This window comes from Bubalus bubalis, chromosome 10 (genome assembly GCF_019923935.1).
Source record: "Bubalus bubalis isolate 160015118507 breed Murrah chromosome 10, NDDB_SH_1, whole genome shotgun sequence".
NCBI lineage: Eukaryota > Metazoa > Chordata > Mammalia > Artiodactyla > Bovidae > Bubalus > Bubalus bubalis.
This window is the reverse complement of record NC_059166.1, coordinates 47796407-47819658: the sequence shown is the minus strand read 5'-3', so window position 1 is coordinate 47819658 and position 23252 is coordinate 47796407. Positions and strand designations below refer to the sequence as shown.

At 38.4% G+C, this 23252-nt stretch overlaps 1 long non-coding RNA gene across 2 annotated transcripts in view; it reads left to right on the top strand.

Moving 5' to 3' along the window:
* LOC123327699 overlaps window positions 1–23252 on the top strand; it is a 31633-nt gene that overhangs the window by 6709 nt on the left and 1672 nt on the right. Inside the window, exon 2 of one of the 2 annotated variants that reach the window (XR_006542372.2) lies at window positions 18924–19008. The exons of the other annotated variant lie outside the window; for it this stretch is intronic. This is a non-coding gene — a long non-coding RNA (uncharacterized LOC123327699). The remainder of the gene's footprint in view (window positions 1–18923; window positions 19009–23252) is intronic. 2 annotated transcript variants of the gene reach the window in all.

Sequence of the window (23252 nt, the reverse complement as noted above, 5' to 3'; positions counted from 1 at the left end):
TCTGCATCAAATCCTAATCTGCACAGCCCGCTCCATAGATCCTTATGCAGATATTGGCATGAAGTTTGTATAATGTGTAAAAATTTTCTAGAAGAAAGATGAAGTAGTTTACCCTATAATAGCGACAGAGGCAACAAGAATAAATGAAAGAGTAGAATGGATGAAGATAAACAGTGGTAGATAAGGGGAGACAGAGGGAGGAAATGTCTACATTTTGCTATAAATCTTAACTAAAAAATTAATATTCACCCCAATTCTTCAAGATTTACCTATATTTTATGTGTTTAAATATATTTAAATTAAAATCTGCCATAGTAGGAAGGAAAAAGCATTCTCTTATCATTAACTCATTTCTTAAAAGCTTTGGAAAGACTGTCCTCAATACTATTTTTAACTTTTAGAAACTTATAATATTTGGATAATCCATTCTTCCATGGCCGACAAGAATAAAATATTATCAACCTTCATGGCTCAGTAAGTCCCAACATTTTCAATTTTACACTCTTATTAGTAATCATATTTCTCCATTTCCTGTTTACATGGAGCATGGCTTCAAAAATATGCTCTTGATTTGCATGTATACTTTATCTAAACTTAAAGAATTAAATGTCATTTTCTACCACCTAATAATGCAAATCCTAAGAAAGAAATTATATCAGTGGTATATACATTCAAAAGTATTCTATAGGATGCCCAAAACAGATAATGGGTTAAAAACCTTCATATTAGGTTAGTCTAAAAGAGCTCATTGAGCACTTATGTTTTACATACTGGCTAAACACTAGAACTGAATAGCCTGAGCAAAACCAACCAAAGCCCTGGTGTCATGGAGGCTGTAATCCAGTTTGGGGATACATGTAATAAAATAAGTAAATGACTTTTTTCATATTAAAAAGTAGTAAGTACTTTGGGTACAAATAAACTAGGGAAGGTGATGAAGTACTCTGGGTAAGGACAAAGTTCCAGTTTTAAGCAAGCCAGTCCAAGGAAGTTCTCATTAGCATTTGCCACTTATGCAAAGACTGAAGAAGCGTACATAGCAAGCCTGTGAATTTCTGACAGGAGAAAATTCCAGTAACATATGAACAAGTTCAAAAGTCCTGTTGAGGGGACTTTCCCTAATGGTCCACTGGCTAAGACTCTGCCCCCAATGCAGGGGGCCCAGGTCCAATCCCTGGTCGGGGAATAAGATCCCAAATGCCACAACTAAGACTCAGCACAGCCAAATAAATTAATTACTTAAAAAAAAAGTCCTGTGGGGAGTGAGCCTTGGGTATGAGGCAGGGAGGCCTGAGGAGCTGGGGTAGAGCAGAGAGAGGAGGCTGGCATAATAAAGAGAAACTAGATCAACCAGCACCATGTGCACTGGACAGGAGTCCTCCTGAAAAGCCCATCTGTTCTGCCACTGCCTGGAACACACAGACATGCCAAGAGTGAATACCAAAACCTAGGTATACAATCTGTGGTGAGTTTGCTAAAAATGTCTTTCAGAAAAGACAGATTTACATTTGTCTCATCTAGCTTTTCATTCAAATATTTTTGAATGGTATCCATGCATTATTAGTCTCCTGGTGGGTGAAAAATATATAATCCTTGACTTTTAATGTAGTACCTCTCAAATTCTGGGTCATAAAAAGCACCTGGGAATCTTGCTAAGCCTTTATATGGCCTATCCCCAGAGATTCTGATTCAGAAGTTCTAGAATGGAAGCAAGAATCTTTATTTTATTAGACACTTTCCTTCAAGTTGATAAAGTTACTCCAGAGACCATAGTTTAAGAATCAGTTATCTGGGTGATGTGTTGCACTTTCAAAATATTAACAGGTTATACATACTCAGATTGTGCTTCTGTTTCAGTTCAGTTCAGTTGTTCAATCATGTCCGACTCTTTGCGACCCCATGATGCGCAGCATGCCAGGCCTCCCTGTCCATCACCAACTCCCAGAGTGCACCCAAACCCATGTCCATTGAGTCAGTGATGCCATCCAACCATCTCATCCTCTGTCATCCCCTTCTCTTCCTGCCTTCAATCTTTCCCAGCATCAGGGTCTTTTCCAATGAGTCACCTCTTCGCATGAGGTGGCCAAAGTACTAGAGTTTCAGCTTCAAATCAGTCCTTCCAATGAACACCCAGGACTGATCTCCTTTAGGATGGACTGGTTGGATCTCCTTGCAGTCCAAGGGACTCTCAAGAGTCTTCTCCAACACCACAGTTCAAAAGCATCAATTCTTCTGTGCTCAGCTTTCTTTACAGTCCAACTCTCACATCCATTCATGACCACTGGAAAATCCATAGCCTTGACTAGACTGACCTTTTTTTGGCAAAGTAATGTCTCTGCTTTTTAATATGTTGTCTACGTTGGTCATAGCTTTTCTTCCAAGGAGCAAGTGTCTTTTAATGTCATGGGTGCAGTCACCATCTGCAGTGATTTTAGAGCCCAAGAAGAAAAAGTCTGTCACTGTTTCCATTGTTTCCCCATCTATCTGCCATGAAGTGATGGATGATCTTTGTTTTCTGAATGTTGAGTTTTAAGCCAATTTTTTCACTCTCCTCTTTCACTTTCATCAAGAGGCTCTTTAGTTCTTTTTTGCTTTCTGCCATAAGGGTGGTGTCATCTGCATATCTGAGGTCATTGATATTTCTCCAGGTAATCTTGATTCTAGTTTGTGCTTCACCCAACCCAGTATTTTGCATGATGTAATCTGCATATAAGTTAAATAAGCAGGGTGACAATATACAGCTTTGATGTACTCCTTTCCCAATTTGGAACCAGTCTGTTTTTCCATGTCAGGTTCTAACTGTTGCTTCCTGACCTGCATACTGATTTCTCAAGAGGCAGGTCAGGTGGTCTGGTATTCTCATCTCTTGAATTTTCCACAGTTTATTGATCTGCACAGTCAAAGGCTTTGGTGTAGTCAATAAAGCAGAAGTAGATTTTTTTTTCTGGAACTCTCACTTTTTCAATGATCCAACGCTGTTGGCAATTTTATCTCTTGTTCCTCTGCCTTTTCTAAATCTAGCTTGAACTTCTTGAAGTTCAGGGTTCACATACTGTTAAAGCCTGGCTTGGAGAATTTTAAGCATTAGTTTGCTAGTGTGTGAGATGAGTGGAATTGTGTGGTAGTTTGAACATTTTTTGGCTTTTCCTTTCTTTGGGATTGAAATGAAAACTGACCTTTTCCAGTCCCGTGGCCACTGCTGAGTTTTCCAAATTTGCTGGCATATTGAGTGCAGCACTTTCACAGCATCATCTTTTAGTAGTTGAAATAGCTTGGCTGGCATTCCATTATCTCCACTAGCTTTGTTTGTAGTGATGCTTCCTAAGGCCCACTTGACTTCACATTCCAGGATGTCTGGCTCTAGGTGATCACACCATTGTGGTTATCTGGGTCATGAAGATCTTTTTTATATTGTTCTTCTGTGTATTTTTGCCACCTCTTCTTAATATCTTCTGCTTCTCTTAGGTCCCTACCATTTCTGTCCTTTATTGTCCCCATCTTTACATGAAAATTTTCCTTGGTATCTCTAATTTTCTTGAAGAGATCTTTAGTCTTTCCCATTCTATTGCTTTCCTCTATTTCTTTGCATTGATCACTGAGAAAGGCTTTCTTATCTCTCCTGGCTATTCTTTGGAACTTTCTATTCAAATGGGTATATCTTTCCTTTTCTCTTTTGCCTATGGCTTCTCTTCTTTTCTCAGCTATTTGTAAGGACTCCTCAGACAACCATTTTGCTTTTTTGCATTTCTTTTTCTTGGGGATGGTCTTGATCATTGCCTCCTGTACAATGTCATGAAACTCCATCCAAAGTTCTTCAAGGACTCTCTCCATGAGATCTAATCCCTTGGATCTGTTTGTCATTTCCACTGTAATCTTAAGGGATTTGATTTAGGTCATACCTGAATGGTCTAGTGGTTTTCCCTGCTGCTGTTACTGCTAAGTCACATCAGTCGTGTCCGACTTTGTGTGACCCCATAGACAGCCCCCCACCAGGCTCCCGTCCCTGGGATTCCAGGCAAGAACACTGGAGTGGATTGCCATTTCCTTCTCCAATGCATGAAAGTGAAAGCGAAGTCTCTCAGTCGTGTCCGACTCTTCACCACCCCATGGACTGTAGCCTACCAGGCTCCTCTGTCCATGGGATTTCCCAGGCAAGAGTACTGGAGTGGGGTGCCACTGCCTTCTCCAAATGTTTTTCCCTACTTTAGTCAATTTAAGTCTGAATTTGGCAATAAGGAGTTCATGATCTGAGCCATAGTCAGCTCCCATTCTTGTTTTTGGTGATTGTATATAGGTTTTCCATCTTTGTCTGCAAAGAATATAATCAATCTGATTTTGGTATTGACCATTTGGTGATGTCCATGTATAAAGTCTCCTCTTGTATTGTTGGAAGAGCTGTTTTCCATGACCAGTGCATTCTCTTGGCAAAACTCTGTTAGCCTTTGACCTGCTTCATTTTGCAGTCTAAGGCCAAATTTTGCCTATTACTCCAGGTATCTCTTGACTTCCTACTTTTGCATTCCAGTCCCCTATCATGAAAAGTACATCTTTTTCATTATGAAACTGTAAAATGTAGACAGAAATGGTAGTCACTCATATATGTATATATATATATAATGTATATAGTGCATATCTATATCATGTATGTATATGCATGCAAAGTGTACAAAACAGTATATACATATATATACACACATAGTGCTTAAAATACAGTAAGTGCTAAGTATGAGGTCAAATATATTTCATAGCTATCATTATCATCACCATAATCCTGTGGTTTACAACTCTATTGTACTGACTCTTAACATTTGTTTTCCTTCTTGTTTTGCAAATTACACTGCTTTAAGAATTTATCCTTTCCCTAATTAAAAAAAATACAAAAATAAACCCTACTTATACAACACTCATACTCTTACAGAAGAAAGTCAGTTCTCATTAACCTTAACTTGAAATAAAAATGTTTCTACATATCTAATATATAAAATTAATATTATTAGTATTACCATGTTTTATAATCATTTCTTCCTAGAATATAAAGTTTAAGTCCAATGAACTGAGTAGGTATCCTGACTCATTTTCTTTTTTGTTACTTTACATTGAAGCTTTATAATTTGCCTTGGAGATTTTTCTAAAGGTGATATTTTACATTTAAACCAGAATGGAGCATATGGAGTATAAAGACTCCTGTCTCAGGAAGTGCAGAGGAAAAGACTCCCCAGATTTGTGGAACATCCCAAAGTGATAACATTTACCACCTGGCCAAACAATCCTAAGGATGTTTCCCAGCCCAGACTGATAAATGAGGATTTCCCTTCTCTTAGTCAGGTGACTAACCAAGTGACCTATAGGACAAAGAATAGCTAGAATTTACTCCAGTTAGAAGAAGCCATTTGAAAAGGTAATTTCTTGTAAGAGCAGGATGGATTTGTAAGAGCTTTGTATAATTTATATAAACTTTAAAGCACAAATGCATGAGATATTTCATTGATTCAATAGAGAAAATTATATCTTAATTTAATCTGAGATAACTATTTCTAGACTGACATTGATGCTGAACTTCCAGAATGCACCCTATACATTCAAGTAATTTTTGAATCTTGTTAAATGCTTTTTAATGTTGATGAGTACTTTGAATTCCTTGTAATGTTTCTTTCTGTGTGTAGATGGTGATGATATAACTATGAAAGATAGGAAATCATTTTACTTTTGGCTATTGCATTCAAAAGAATTCAGTTGTCTGAAAGTAATGAATTAAAATTTCCATAAATTACAGGAAGCAAAAGTGAGCTGCATTAAATCTCTTCTCTTCTAAAAAAGTTAATTTTCACATTTTAGTTAGTATATATCAACATATTTTGCCTTCAAGTGAGTGTACCTTGTGTTGGGGGGGAATTACTGTATTTAAAGAGAAACATAAAAGAACAAGCTATAAAATAATTTTATTTTATTGGTATACAAAAATATTTTTCATTAATATTGATCAGTCCCCTTTTACTATTAAGTTTTCCTTTTCCAGTAAAGGTTTTCCTGCATATAGGTTTCTCAGGAGGCAGGTAAGGTGGTCTGATATTCCATCACTTTAAGAGTTTTCCACAGTTGGTTATGATCCTTAGTGAAGCAGAAGTAGATGTTTTTCTGGAATTCTCTTGCTTTTCCTATGATGCAACGGATGTTGGCAATTTGATCTCTGGTTCCTCTACCTTTTCTAAATCCAGTTTGTACATCTGGGAGTTCTTGGTTTATGTACAGCTGAAGCCTAGGTTGGAGGATTTTGAGCATGACCTTGTTAGCATATGAAATGGGTGCAATTATGTGATAGTTTGAACATTCTTTGGCATTGCCCTTCTTTGGGATTGGAGTGAAAAACTTAACATTTTCCAGTCCTGTAGCCACTGCAGCCTTGGGATTTTTTTGGAGGGAATGATGCTGAAGCTGAAACTCCAGTACTTTGGCCACCTCATGCGAAGAATTGACTCATTGGAAAATTCTCTGATGCTGGGAGGGATTGGGGGCAGGAGGAGAAGGGGACAACAGAGGATGAGTTGGCTGGATGGCATCACTGACTCGATGGACATGAGTCTGAGTGAACTCTGGAAGTTGGTGATGGACAGGCAGGGCTGGTGTGCTGCGATTCATGGGGTCACAAAGAGTGGGACACGACTGAGCGACTGAACTGAACTGAACTGAGCCACTGCTGAGTTTTCCAAATTTGCTTGCATATTGAGTGCAGCACTTTAACAGCTTCATCTTTTAGGATTTGTAATAGCTCAGCTGGAATTCTATCACCTCTACTAACTTTGTTTGTAGTGATGCTCCTTAAAGATGTCTGACTCTAGGTGGGTGAGCACATCTTGGTTGTCCAGGTCATTAAGGTATTTTTTGTATAGTTCTTCTGTATATTCTTGCTGCTACTTCTTAATCTTGTCTGCTTCTGATAGGTCCTTATCATTTCTGTCTTTTATTGTTCCCATCTTTGCATGAAATATTCCCTTTGTATCTCTAATTTTCTTGAAGAGATCTCTAATCTTTCCCATTCTGTTGTTTTCCTCTATTTCTTTGTATTGTTCACTTAAGAAGGCTTTCTTCTCTCTCCTTGCTATTCCTTGGAACTCTGCATTCAGATGGCTGTATCTTTCCTTTTCTTCTTTGCCTTTTGCTTCTTTTCTCAGCTATTTGTGAGGCCTCCTCAGACAATCATTTTGCCTTTTTGCATTTCTTTCTCTCGGGGATGGTTTTGATCACTGCCTCCTGTACAGTGTTATGAACCTTTGTCCATAGTTCTCCAGGCACTCTGTATATCAGATCCAGTTTCTTGGATCTATTTGTCACTTTCACTGTATAATTATAAGCAATTTGATTTAGGCCATACCTGAATGGCCTAGTGGTTTCCCCTACTTTCTTTGATTTAAGTCTGAATTTTGCAGTAAAAAGCTGATGCTCTGAGCCACAGTCAGCTCCAGGTCTTGCTTTTGCTGACTGTATAGAATTTTTCCATCTTTGGCTATAAAGAATATAATCAATCTGATTTCAGTATTGACCACTGGTGGTATCCATGTTTAGAATTGTCCTTGTGTTGTTGCAAGAGGGTGTTTGCTATGACCAGTACCTCCTCTTGGCAAAGCTCTGTTAGCCTTTGCCTTGCTTTGTCTGCCGAGGCCAAACTTGCCTGTTACTCCAGGTATCTCTTGACTTCCTCCATTTGCGTTCGAGTTCACTATGATGCAAAGGACATCGTTTTTTAAGTCTTAGTTCTAGAAGGTCTTGTATGTCTTCATAGAACCATTCAACTTCAGCTTCTTTGGCATTAGTGGTTGGGATATATAGACTTGGATTACTGTGATATTGAATGGTTTGTCTTGGAAACAAACTGAAATTATTTTGTCATTTTTGAATTTTCACCCAAGTACTGTGTTTCAGACTCTTTCATTGACTATGAGGGCTACTCTATTTCTTCTAAGGGATTGTTGCCCACAGTAGTAGATATAACGGTCATCTGAATTAAATTTTCCTGGCTACTATTAAGAAATGCCAATGTTATGAATGGCAAAAGATAAGGAACCATTCCTGATAGAATGAGACTAAAGTGATAAGATGACTGGATTAGAAGAAATTCTAATAGAACTTTAAGACACTTAGCAAAATTTGAATATAGGTGGTATATTAAATAGTAGTACTCTAAGAGTAAATTCCTATCTTATAATTGCATTGTATATAAAATAATGTCCTGTTGTTTTAGAAGATAAACATACAGAAACAATTAGAGGTAGACATTCATTATGCCTTTAATTTACTCTAAAATTGTTCAGCAAAAAGATATATACACACACTCACACACACATACACAAAGTAAATGTGAAAAAAGCTAACACTGGTGAATGTGAGTGAATAGAATAAGCTTATTAAACATTCTTGTAGCTTTTCTATTTATTTGTAATTTTTTAAATTAAAAGATCAAAGAAAGATTGAAAGAGCATAGGGATAGGGTACTTTTCATTCATCCTGAACTTTACTATTGTACATTGTTCAAGGGTGGGAGTGGAGTTGTGCAATTAAAAATTAGACATTTTTAGTCAAAGCACCATAAATATTGATATTTCCTATCCATCTCCCTAAAAATGTGTTTTCAGTAAAATATTATTCATGCACATGATAATTGTTAAAATTTGCAAACATTTTATCATTTTGAAGAACTCTATTTTACTATTAAAATAGTAAATAATTACTTTTAAATGAGAAGAAATGACTTCCCCAGAAAATTTGAAAGAATCCCTAGCCACATTCCCTCCAAACTTTGACTCGGTAAATACGTTGTGGGTACAACCATCTGTATCCTTAACAAGCACTCCAGGTGATTCTGAAGCGGATCATTACAACCTATCTGGTGAGCTACACTGAAGTGCTTTCAAGCTTCCTCCCACAGATAGGCAGCTGAGTCTGGCTTTTGCCTAGGAGCAACTACAGGCAGCCAGCCAAGAGACCGAGGAAAGTTTCCTAAAACCAAGAGAGCAACCATTCTGGAGCAGAAAGGAAGAATCAATACAATTTTGGTTTTATGCTATCTAAGACTGAGCATTTAATTTTTCCCACCCTTGACAAAACATTTTGAACATTTTCCTTACTAATTCCTTAACTCCCTTTCATGATTAGATACATATTACAGTTTAAGTGTGTATTACACATTAGAATTTACAGACATTTCCTTTTTAGCATTTAACAGTATAGAAAATTACAAACAGTAAATACAGTAAATGAGCCTGCCATTTAACTTTGACATTTTTATGCTTTTTTTCTTTCTTATAAAAAAATTTTTTTATGCTAAAATTGAAATTTCTATTGTTTGAGACTCCAGGTCACATTCCCATACCCTATTCCTATCCTCAAGAGCTAAGCATTATTTAGGATGCATGGTAAAATTTTCTAGTTCATTTTCCTTACCTTTATATATACATATTTGGTCATAGAATATATATAGCAATTTGAGTTTTTATTAACGTAAAGATACCATATTTTGTGTATCTCTTTGGTATTTTGCCAGTGAAAGTATTTTTCAGTCTATTCATGTTGATAAAGATATAACTCTAGTTCAATCAACACACACATAAGAGAAATGTGGCTTAAAATGATACAAATGTAACTTAAAATGAACTCTTGGAGGTCCAAAATGTAGCTTAAAATGAAGTCTAGTGTAAAACAATATGTATTATCTTGTAATTTCCATGGCTTAATTTGAGTGCTTTATTCAGAGTCTATAGGCTTAAATCAAAGTGCCAGTGAGAGCTATGGCCTCATCTGAAAACTTGGGACTCTCTTTCATGCGTATGTAGTTGTCAGCAGCACCCAGCTCCTTGCAGTTGTAGGGTTGAGGTTGGCGGTTCCCTCTCATGTGGTCATCTCCACTGGCATGGCACCTTAATTCTTTAAGGCCAGTGTGAACATCTTCTCATGTATGTGCTAGTAAGGCTGAGACTTGATACAGGCTGTCCTTTCTTTGCAGGTTATGGTGGGGATATACAAATGATGGTGCAAGCTGAAATCATGCAGAGCAATCTTAATAAGCAATGAGAAATTACAGTTTTCATTACTATTTTTCAGTGACCTTAAATTTGGTCAAAACATTTTAAAATTCTTATTATAGGTTGAAAATATATATTGGAAAAAATTTAAATAGTAAAACTAAAATATATCTAGAACTACAATTTCAAACAATGGAGATACTCAGAATTAGTGTTTGATTTCTTTGCATAAAACAGTTAAGAGTAGCTTGAACAGTGCTGACTTTTTTCTCATCCCACAATCTATTATATGGAATGAGCAGCTTTTCTATGCCTTGGTGAAATGTCATAGGCCTTTCTAAGTTTGAGTTAACTTCCAACATTTTAACTTTTGCACCTTCATTAACATGAGATGGTCTCCAAGAGTTCCTTTTATGTAAAGTGTTCTACTAGCCTCTTCTTCTGGATATCTCCATCCTTTCCATCCCTACCACTTCATCATTTATGTCAGTAAGTTCACCTTCACTGAGTTCTTTAGGGTGCATCTCCTTTACGGTCACTTGCAAATCTGTATCATTATTCATCTACATTTTAATAGGATTACCTTTCAAAATTGACTTGTCTCAACACCATTAAATATTTCACATTATTATAACAATTTAAGTGCGGCGGCGGCAGCAGCTGCGACTGGCGCACTAAGCACGGCCAAGAGGAGCTAACCCACGTCCTAGGTCAGGGGCAGCAGCCGAGAGTGCCAGGCTGCGACGGTGCAGGAATGACCGAAAAGAGCTACCCAAGTCCGAGGTCAGGGGCGGCAGCCAGAAGGAGCTACCCTACGCCTGAGGCTGGGGGCGGCCTGGAGGACCAACCTCAAGCCTGAGGCTAGGGGTGGTGGCCTGGAGGAGCTACCCTACACCCATGGCCAGGGGCAGCGGCTGGAAGGACCAAACTCAGGCCGGAGGCCAAAGGCGGCGGCTGGGAAGACCAACCCCACGTCCAAGGAGCAGTGGCTGTGTGGGCGCAGGAGGGCCTAGGGGAGCTATCCCACGTTGAAAGTCAGAAAGGGCGGTGGTGAGGAGATACCCCTCATCCAAGGTAAGGAGCAGCGGCTGCGCTTAGCTGGAGCAGCCGTGAAGAGATACCCCATACCCAAGGTAAGAGAAACCCAAGTAAGATGGTAGATGTTGCAAGAGGGCAGACACACTGAAATCATAATCACAGAAAACTAGCCAATCTAATCACACTAGGACCACAGCCTTGTCTAACTCAATGAAACTAAGCCATGCCCGTGGGGCAACTCAAGATGGGTGGGGTCATGGTGGAGAGATCTGACAGAATGTGGTCCACTGGAGACGGGAATGGCAAACCACTTCAGTATTCTTGCCTTGAGAACCCCATGAACAGTATGAAAAGGCAAAATGATAGGATACTGAAAGAGGAACTCCACAGGTCAGTACGGGCCCAATATGCTACTGGAGATCAGAGGAGAAATAACTCCAGAAAGAATGAAGGGATGGAACCAAAGCAAAAACAATACCCAGCTGTGGATGTGACTGGTGATAGAAGCAAGATCCGATGCTGTAAAGAGCAATATTGCACAGGAACCTGGAATGTCCGGTCCATGAATCAAGGCAAATTGGAAGTGGTCAAACAAGAGATGGCAAGAGTGAATGTAGACATTCTAGGAATCAGCAAACTCAAATGGACTGGAATGGGTGAATTTAACTCAGATGACCTTTATATCTACTACTGCAGGCAGGAATCCCTCAGAAGAAATGGAGTAGCCATCATGGTCAACAAAAGAGTCCGAAATGCAGTACTTGGATGCAATCTCAAAAACAACAGAATGCTCTCTTTTCATTTCCAAGGCAAACCATTCAATATCACAGTAATCCAGGTCTATGCCCCAACCAGTAACGCTGAAGAAGCTGAAGTTGAATGGTTCTATGAAGACCTAAAGGACCTTTTAGAAGGAACACCCAAAAAAGATGTCCTTTTCATTATAGGGGACTGGAATGCAAGAGGAGGAAGTCAAGAAACACCTGGAGTAACAGGCAAATTTGGCCTTGGAATACGGAATGAAGCAGGGCAAAGACTAATAGAGTTTTGCCAAGAAAATGCACTGGTCATAGCAAACACCCTCTTCCAACAATACAAGAGAAGACTCTACACATGGACATCACCAGATGGTCAACACTGAAATCAGATTGATTATATTCTTTGCAGCCAAAGATGGAGAAGCTCTATACAGTCAACAAAAACAAGACCAGGAGTTGACTGTGGTCAGATCATGAACTCCTTATTACCAAATTCAGACTGAAATTGGAGAAAGTAGGGAAAACCACTAGACCATTCAGGTATGACCTAAATCAAATCCCTTATGATTATACAGTGGAAGTGAGAAATAGATTTAAGGGCCTAGATCTGATAGATAGAGTGCCTGATCATCTATGGAATGAGGTTCATGACATTGTACAGGAGACAGAGATCAAGACCATCCCCATGGAAAATAAATGCAAAAAAGCAAAATGGCTGTCTGGGGAGGACTTACAAATAGCTGTGAAAAGAAGAGAAGCAAAAAGCAAAGGAGAAAAGGAAAGATATAAGCATCTGAATGCAGAGTTCCAAAGAATAGCAAGGAGAGATAAGAAAGCCTTCCTCAGTGATCAATGCAAAGAAATAGAGGAAAACAACAGAATGGGAAAGACTAGAGATCTCTTCAAGAGAATTAGAGATACCAAGGGGACATTTCACACAAAGATGGGCTCGATAAAGGACAGAAATGGTATGGACCTAACAGAAGCAGAAGATATTAAGAAGCGGTGGCAAGAATACACAGAAGAACTGTACAAAAAAGATCTTCACGACCCAGATAATCACGATGGTGTGATCACTGACCTAGAGCCAGACATCCTGGAATGTGAAGTCAAGTGGGCCTTAGAAAGCATCACTACGAACAAAGCTAGTGGAGGTGATGGACTTCCAGTGGAGCTATTCCAAATCCTGAAAGATGATGCTGTGAAAGTGCTGCACTCAATATGCCAGCAAATTTGGAAAACTCAGCAGTGGCCACAGGACTGGAAAAGGTCAGTTTTCATTCCAATCCCAAAGAAAGGCAATGCCAAAGAATGCTCAAACTACCGCACAATTGCACTCATCTCACATGCTAGGAAAGTAATGCTCAAAATTCTCCAAGCCAGGCTTCAGCAATATGTGAACCGTGAACTTCCTGATGTTCAAGCTGGTTTTAGAAAAAGCAGAGGAACCAGAGATCAAATTGCCAACATCCGCTGGATCATCGAAAAAGAGAGAGTTCCAGAAAAACATCTATTTCTGCTTTATTGACCATGCCAAAGCCTTTGACTGTGTGGATCACAATAAACTGTGGAAAACTCTGAATGAGATGGGAATACCAGACCACCTGACCTGCCTCTTGAGAAACCTGTATGCAGGTCAGGAAGCAACAGTTAGAACTGGACATGGAACAACAGACTGGTTCCGAATAGGAAAAGGAGTACATCAAGGCTGTATATTATCACCCTGCTTATTTAACTTATATGCAGAGTACATCATGAGAAATGCTGGACTGGAAGAAACACAAGCTGGAATCAAGATGGCCAGGAGAAATATCAATCACCTCAGATATACAGATGACACCACCCTTATGGCAGAAAGTGAAGAGGAGCTAAAAAGCCTCTTGATGAAAGTGAAAGTGGAGAGTGAAAAAGTTGGCTTAAAGCTCAACATTCAGAAAAGGAAGATCATGGCATCTGGTCCCATCACTTCATGGGAAATATATGGGGAAACAGTGGAAACAGTGTCAGACTTTATTTTTCTGGGCTCCGAAATCACTGCAGATGGTGACTGCAGCCATGAAATTAAAAGACACTTACTCCTTGGAAGGAAAGTTATGACAAACCTAGATAGCATTTTAAAAAGCAGAAACGTTACTTTGCCAATAAAGGTTTGTCTAGTCAAGGCTATGGTTTTTCCTGTGGTCATGTATGGATGTGAGAGTTGGACTGTGAAGAAGACTGAGCGCTGAAGAATTGATGCTTTTGAACTGTGGTGTTGGAGAAGACTCTTGAGAGTCCCTTGGACTGCAAGGAGATCCAACCAGTCCATTCTGAAGGAGATCAGTCGTGGGATTTCTTTGGAGGGAATGATGCTGAAGCTGAAACTCCAGTACTTTGGCCACCTCATGCGAAGAGTTGGCTCATTGGAAAAGACCCTGATGCTGGGAAATATTGAGGGAGGAGGAGAAGGGGACGACAGAGGATGAGATGGCTGGATGGTGTCACTGACTCGATGGACATGAGTCTGAGTGAACTCCAGGAGTTGGTGATGGACAGGGAGGCCTGGCGTGTTGCAATTCATGGGGTCGCAAAGAGTTGGACACAACTGAGCAACTGAACTGAACTGATAACCACTTAAACCAGTACTTGGAATTTGAGTGTAAATTTTAGAGCTGCATTATTATCAGCTCTCATAGCTTCACCAAGTAGTGTAATCTTAATTTATACTACTTCTGAAACAATGAAACCAGACTTTACTGGCTGTAAAAATGATTCCTTCAGCCTTAGTATTTATCTTCTTTATTTTCAATTAAGTAACTAAAGTCAATACTTTGACCTGAATCTAGACAAACTGACTGGATTTTTTTTTTTTTTTTTTTTTACAGGCTTCAATCCAAAGTGGAAATAAAAGCTCCACTCCTTAATACAATCTAAACTGAAATTATTGAAGTGACTTTGTCCTTTTTTTTTTTTTTCCCCTAGATTTCATTGACCTCTTTCAGTATCATTGAAATACCATGGAAAAAGTGCCTTCATGTAGAGATATGTCTAGTCCTATTTTCACTTTTGCTGTCTCTATATTCCTACTCTAACCACATCAAATTCTACTCCTGGTGTTTTCATTTTTCATACCTCTGCTCTACATTTCTTGGTCACCCAGTTCCCTCTATCAATTATCCTTTTCTGTAAAATGCTACATGTTTTATAGCAAGAAGACAAGGAGGTAATACAACTGCATGCTTTGCTGTAACTGCATGAAGAAACTGACGTGTGTAGTGAACAACTATAAACAGACTTTGAAAGAAAATCAGTGATCATGATGTGCACCTGCTACTTACATAGTAATGAGTAAACTAAAAAATCCAAGCAAAATTTGTATATTTATGATTACAATTAACATGCAGTGATGGCTGAAATCTGGACCATATACTTGGGGGACTGATGATAGTTACCTAAACTATGTTAAATGAAATTTGTGCCTATCAGAACCATGCTAAGCAATGACTATTTTGTAAGCTAATCACAATAGTGACATTCTTTCATCTTTATTTTATTGATTATAAACAAGTGACAGGTCCCATTCATACTCAAAGGGAGGGGATTATACAGAGCATAACATTAGGGGGCAGAGAAGGCGATGGCACCCCACTCCAGTACTCTTGCCTGGAAAATCCCATGGACGGAGGAGCCTGGTAGGCTGCAGTCTATGGGGTCGCTAGGAGTTGGACACAACTGAGTGACTTCACTTTCACTTTTCCCTTTCATGCATTGGAGAAGGAAATGGCAACCCACTCCAGTGTTCTTGCCTGGAGAATCCCAGGGATGGGGGAGCCTGGTGGGTTGCCATCTGTGGGGTCGCACAGAGTCGGACACGACTGAAGCGACTTTGCAGTAGCAGCAGCAACATCAGGGGGGTGGGTAGTGATCATGAGGACCATCTTAGAATTTTGTCTACCATAGCACTTGTAATCTTATTAGATTCTGATTAATTCTGTGGCATTATATGTTCCCAACAGGAGTATATGAGGATTCCTGCCTCTCCACAATTTCACTGAAACAATTATCAGATATTTATTTTTACTGATTCAATAAATGCAAAGCCCTATATATAATTGAAATTACATTATCTTAATTTTCATTGAAATTAAGTATTTTTCGTTTTTTTATCTAATCTGTTTTCTCTTTATTCAATTATTTATATTCATTTCTTATTTTGTTATTGAATTGTTGATGTTTTTCCTTTTGCTTCTTAGGAGTAGTTTATATATTTTGGATAGTAATTCTTAATATATTATATAAAATGAAAACTTATCTTCTCAGTCTAGTCTATTCCTAGCTTTAATTTAGTCATGTCTGTTATTGTATAGAGGTTTTTGTTTGAATGTATTCAAATTGATTAGCCTTCCTCTTAATATGTTTCAAAAATATTCCTAAGCCCTAAACCAAGGTCATTAACATTTTTACTTCACAAAAGTACAGTTCCAAAGTATGGAATTAGCAATCAATTGCTCAACCATGAAAATTACTTTAAGTGTGCTAAAATAGTTAGTTTAAATTACAAATAGACAAAGTTAAAATTTAATATCACAAGCAAACATAAATATAGGGACAATTAAAACAAATCATTATTGCTGTATTAATAGTATTTTCCAAAAAGATAAATGGTACATTCTGATAGCAACCCCTTCCAATAGGATGTAGGTAGAAGATCTCAAACACAATTTTAGATTTGGCAAAAAAAGGAATATGACTAAGATATCTTAGAAAATTTACACTCAAAATTAAATGAAAAGTGCTATTATTCATTTAAAAATATCTCAAATGCATTAGGATAGCAACATTATTATACAAAGTTTCTACACTACAAATTCAAAATATCAGTCTGAAGCTTGGCCTGAACAATTTATTTTCTAGAATATAAGATCTGTTTTCTTCTTCTTTCCAAGTAGGTTAATACAGAAGCACTTCAGTTAATAGGAAAGCCAAAGGATTGAGTCTTTTCATCAAAATATGAAATAGAAATGCTGTGGAATTAAAGATAGAGATCCTTTATTTGTGTAAAGATAAATTAAAATTGCATCTATAAAACAACAGTCGGCTTTTCTGTAGTTGGCTTTCATCTGAAATAATCTAACGCAAATATGAACACACACGTATACTATGTGTTTGTTAATTAGAAATGGCTTTTTTAAATAGCATCCCAAATACCCATTATTTAATTTTCGACAACTCCAAGTTTTTATTAAAACTGTCATTATATTACTGAGTTGTGATTCTTTTCTGTTTCTACTAAATGGTCTGGAAAAAAATGTTTTTTCTTTTTTTAAAAAATAACTTTAACTTGTGCAGTATGTATTGTTTCACATCAAAGGTATGCACACCTTTCAAAAGTCTAATTCTGTTATCTATGTGCTCTGTATCAATATGCAAACAGAACCATTCAGTTCAGCAAGAAACTTCACAAGAATCCTCTTAACCAATCCAAAGTCAGGATATCTGGTCTTAGAAAGTGATTCTGCAGAGTTTTGAAGTCCAGCCTATTGCCTTGTGGGTTGCAGTTTATTCCCTGTAGACAATGCATCAACATCTGAAAACCTGAATTGAAGCTTTAAAAAAAAAATAAATGTCAGGTATATACATCAATCTCCAGATGATTTCAATGCATTCTAAAATTTCAGTCTCAGAAATTCTCTGTACAATTTTCTGTCTTTTTAATTCTAGGATCTAAGAAATGTTCAGCTGAGTATTTATTTGCCCTCTGAATTTCCCTTATATTTTCATAGCATTTATGACAACCTTAATTTAAAAATCTCATTTAATGGCAAAACCACAGGTGGAAGATCTCTTTTCTAAGGTCTCACACAGTCTTTCATGGCCCTGAGAGATGTGAATGTCTGAGGAATGTATAGATATTCATTTTGTATGTCTGTACATTCAAATAGCATATTTCAATAGTGTAGAGAATTGAGACAAATCTCTTGTTGTTGTTCAGTCACCAAGTTGTGTCCAACTCTTTGCAACCCCATGAGCTACAGCATCCAGGCTCACCTGTCCCTCACCATCTCCTAGAGTTGGCCCAAGTTTATGTCCATTGAATTGGAGATGCTATCCAACCATCTCATTCTCTGTTGCCCCCTTCTCCTTCTGCCCTCAATCTTTCCCAGCATCAGGCTCTCTTCCAATGAGTCAACGCTTCACATCAGGTGGCTAAAGTATTGAAATTTCAGCATCAGCCCTTCCAATGTGTATTGAGAGTTGATTTCCTTTAGAATTGGTTGGCTGGCTTGATCTCCTTGCTGTCCAAGGGACTTTGAAAAGTCTTCTCTAGCACCACAGTTTGAAAGCATCAATTCTTCAGTGTTCTGCTGCCTTTATGGTCAGACTCTCACATATGCAAGTGACTATTGGAAAGATCATAGCTTTGACCATATGGACCTTTGTCAGCAAAATAATGTCTTTGCTTTTTGATACACTGTCCAGGTTTGTCATAGCTTTTCTTCCAAGGAGCAAGCATCTTTTAATTTTATGGCTGCATGCACCACCCACAGTAATTTTAGATTCCAAGAGGAAATCTGTCACTGCTTCCACCTTTTCCCTTCTATTTGCCATGAAGTGATGGGACCAGATGCCATGCTCTTAGTTTTTTTTAATATTGAATTTTAAGCCTGATTTTTCATTCTTCTCTTTCATTCTTAAGAGGCTCCTTAGTTCCTCTTTGTTTTCTGCCATTAAAATGTTATCATCTGCATATCTGAGGTTGTTGGTATTTCTCCTGGCAGTGTCAATTCCAGCTTGTAACTCTAAGTTTTCATGATAAGCTGGGCATTAAAGTTAAATAAACAGGGTGACAACATACACCCTTGTTGTACTCCTTCCTCAGTTTTGAACCGGTCAGTTTTTCCATATAAAGTTCTAACTGCTGCTTCTTGACCTGCATACAGGTTTATCAGGAGACAGGTAAGATGGTCTGGTATTCCCATCTCTTTAAGAGTCTTCCACAGTTTGTTATGATCTACACAGTCAAAGGCTTTAGCATAGTCAATGAAACAGTAGATGTTTTTCTGGAATTCTCTTGCTTTCTCTAGGATACAGTGAATGTTGGCAATTTGATCTCTGGTTCCTCTGCCTTTTCTAGACTTAGCTTGTACATCTGGAAGTTCTCAACTCAAGTACTGTTGAAGCCTAGCTTGAAGGATTTTGAGCATAACCTTACTAGCATGGTAAGAGAGCGCAATTATCCAGTAGTTTGAACATTTTTTAGCACCGCCTTTCTTGGGAATTGGAATGACAATTGACCTTTCCAATACTGTGAAAAATCCACTGCTGGATTTTCCAAATTTGCTGACATATTGAGTGCAGCACTTTAACGACATTGTCTTTTAGAATTTTAAATAGCTCTGCTAGAATTTCATTTTACTTCCCCTCCATTGTACTTCTCTCCCAAATCCACCCTTCTCTTTTTCTGGTTTGACATGGAACATGACTTAAAAGGACTAAATAGAAAGGCTTCTATATATGACCTGTGTTGTCCAGTTGTGAAGGATCAATGAAAATCTAAGCAGATGTGAAAGAGAAGAAAACATGTTGAAGATATTTATTTCCTTGCCCCCTTTTACCACAAATAGAAGTGACTACTCCTGCCCAGGCAGCTCTTTCACATTCTTTCCACGTTCCTGAAACTGCCCTCCCCATCCCATTTCAGGTTGAGGAGTGGGTGGTAACACCTTGGCAGTTACTAAACTAGCTCTGAGTTATTCCACAATTCTTTGGGTTCCCCTACAATCACACTTTTGAAGTAAATCACTATTTTGTAAATAAACTTGTCTCAAATTATTTTGAGTACATGATATTTTTATTGGAGCTTCTGATATACTCACTATAACAAATTAATCATTAAATAAATCAGTGAGTCTGTAGACCAAATTATAAATATATTTTACATACAGAATTTTTCTAATTCAGTCATCCAGAATGACAACTGTTTGGAGATATTCTTGATGTATTTATTTATTCATTCATTCATTTATTTACTTATTCTTAATTTCTGAAAGGAATCTAGAGAGAATGTAATGTCTATCCAGGTTGCACCTGGAACAGTTACATGAACTGAAGGGCCTGATGTTCTTTCACACAGATTATGGAATAGAGAAAGTGTGTGTATTGGGAGTGAAATACCAGAGGAAATATTTGAGTTGTGTTTAAATCATTCACTAGAGGAGTCACAGGGATGACCAGTCCTCTAAAAGAGCAACAGAGATGACATGAGCAGAAGAGAAAGGATGGCTATGAGGCAGGATAATTTTGTAGAGTACTACAGGAGTCCTGCTGGTATAAAGTTCTAATAAGAGTTCCTTGAAGAATCTGGCCTGAGGGGTTTAGATCACTGTGTGAGAAATTTATATAGGCTATGAAAAGTACTGCTGAAAAAGTATCACCAAGGACTTCCTAATCTCTCATAGTTCTGAGAGAACAGAAAGGGGAAGATAAGGAGGTAACATGTGCTTTCTAAAAGGAGTAAGATTGGCCAGCTGAGCCGTGGTGGTGCACACTTGGGGAACAGAAAGTGATATGCACCCTTAAAGTTGGGTGCTCCACAGGCAAGGGTCTAGGGGAGAGTAGGATAAGCAGATACCCTCCCATCATTTGATTATGGGCCTCATAACAGAATCAAGTCTTGTACTAAAATGTGTTGGACCCAGCTAGAAAGAAAGCACCATCTCCCAGTCCCCATTTTTAAAAATCCTATTTCTAGTATGTTCCTCACAACAGAGTTAGCTGACAAGGTCAAGATCAGATCTAGCCTGACTTCTGGAGAGCACCTACAAGGAGCAGGGGACATGAACCTCTGCCAGATAGAAATCACTAACCCAAGGGAAAAACTCTCCCCCAAAAATGGCCTCACAGTTGGGTTGGCCAGCCCTCCTAAGAAAAGAAATTTGGGATTAGATTAAAGGGAGAACCTTTGAGTCTTGAGTTGATAGAGGCCTAAATACTACCACTAAATATCTTCTCAATCTTCCCACTGACTTCTTTAAGAGGGAATGTTTTATGAACCCACTCAATGAACAAATATTACATGATATTGAAATATCATGTAAAATGAGCAAAGAAATGTTCTAGGCACTAGGAGTACAACATTGTACAAAACAGGCAAAAACCTGTCTCATAGCACGTGGAGTCCAGAAGGCAAAGACAACAAGGTCAGTGAGGTTGTAGATGTCGTTGGTGATAAGTGCTAAAGAGCAAAGCAAATTGAGGAGTCTAAAGAAAACGGGAAGGAAGGGAATTTGGAGTTAAAACCTGGGAGAAGAGGGTGCTGTGTATAGGGAGCAAGTAGACTGAACAGAAGTCTCTAGTTCCAGGAGCAGCACAGGGGCCAGCACTGCTGGAGTGGAGGGGACCAGAGGAAAGCAGGAGAAAGGTCAGAGAGTCTGCGGATCTAGATCCCGTGAGGCCATTGTAAGGATTTTGACTTGTACATGGAGTGAGATGGAGGAGATGGAGAGTGATGACAAAGACGGGTATGGTCTGACTTCAGTTTGGACAAAGCCGTTAGCTCCTGCTCTCTTTCAGCCACCTCTCAACCCAGCAGCCAGGAAGCTGAAGGCCAGGAAGGAGGCCACTGACTGAGGACAGTCAGAGACTTGGTGGCATCGGGGAAGGTGCCAGCAGGGAAGGTGGGCAGATCCAGTCCGGTTCTGCCTGTGTTGTAGATGGAGAAACTGAAGGTTTTGATGGCCTGGCCCCTGTTACACTCCCTCCTATGCCAAAGGGAGTCTCCACCCCAATGTCTGCCCCACCTCTTGTGGAAAAACAGCTTGAGTAGAACTGTCAAGGGCCAAGAATATTCACCTCTTCACCAGTTGAGGAGGAGGTAATTTTTTTCTTAGAGATAGTTTCCTCTCAAGTGAAAGATTTGCATTTATCAAATTTGTGATATTTCCTTGTGATGTTGAGGCTTTCAAAGTGGCTGCTGCTGCTGCTAAGTCACTTTAGTCATGTCTGACTCTGTTCGACCCCATAGACGGAAGCCTACCAGGCTTCCCCGTCCCTGGGATTCTCCAGGCAAAACCACTGGAGTGAGTTGTCATTTCCTTCTCCAGTGGATGAAAGTGAAAGTGAAGTCGCTCAGTCGTGTCCAACCCTTAGCAACCACATGGACTGCAGCCTACCAGGCTACTCCGTCCATGGGATTTTCCAGGCAAGAGTACTGGAGTAGGGTCAAAGTGGCTAGGGGTGGCTAAAGATCAAACTTCCATTTTCCTGAGTGTTTTATACTAGTTAAGGGCCAGAACTAAAAGGATGAGAATCCTGAAGGGATTTTGCCTAACAGTTTAGACATCTTCTGCACTAGTATTCAAAGGCATGATGTTGAGGCTCTACAAGGTCCTCTGAAACTATGTCAGATCTGAGGAAAGGATTGGCTCCAAATTACAGAAAAAAATAAAATAAAAGCCAAAACTTGCATAATGAAAAATACTTAAATAAATTAAAATACTTAAATATTTAAATAGAAAAATAGTTAAGTTTTAAATGCCTACCAAGTAAAACCTTGTGTTAACTTCATTAATTGTTAAAATTTGAAATCTAAAAGTCATGATTATGAGAACAATTTTAGGTTACCTCTTTTCACTTTGCAAGAATCCATGAGTTAGCATGATTAGCACAGTACAATTAGAGCCAATTGTGATTTTAAAAGTCACTTCTAGCTAAATAACTTCAAAAGAAAAATTATAACAATTCTTTCCAAACTATTGACTGCAAAAAGCCACTTAATGTGTTATTCGGATGTCCTGCTAAGTCTGAAAAAGGGGAGATAAAATGTCTAAAGGATGTCACAGGGATCTTTGGAAGAAATGGAGACATCAACCAGGGAAACTTATTAAATGTCTTCATTTTCCCATGGAGTCCTCAGTAAAAAGTTTACTATCTTACAAAGTTAGGATCCCCCAAAATGCTGATTCTGCTCCAAGATAAGATTAAAGCAAATCAGAGGCTACCTAGAAGGAAAACATTAAGTCTGTGTAGCACTGAAATATGCTAAATGTTGACTCTATTTTTTAAATAAGCATGAAAAGAATAAACATACAGATTTTTTTTTAAATGTTGTAAATTGAAGTTTTTATTTCAGTTTGTAAAAGGTTCACCATGTTCAAGAATTTTTGTGCTATGTTTATAATTTGTAGATTATCTGGCATAAAAGAAAATAAAGCTTACTGCTTTAAAAATGAAACATAAATTCTTGGACCCAGGAAATTATTAAAAAACGAGTTATCCAGAAAATTTTCTCTAACCATAAACAAAAGGAAAGCTACAGACTACAGCGGCATGTAGTGCTTCCATAATGAGGAAAGGGCTGAAAAGAATATGCTGATTAGGAGTATTTCCAAGAGTTAACAACAGGGGGAAGAAGAAGTAAAAATAGCTTAAACAAAATTACTTGCAGCAATAAATTGTCATCTTA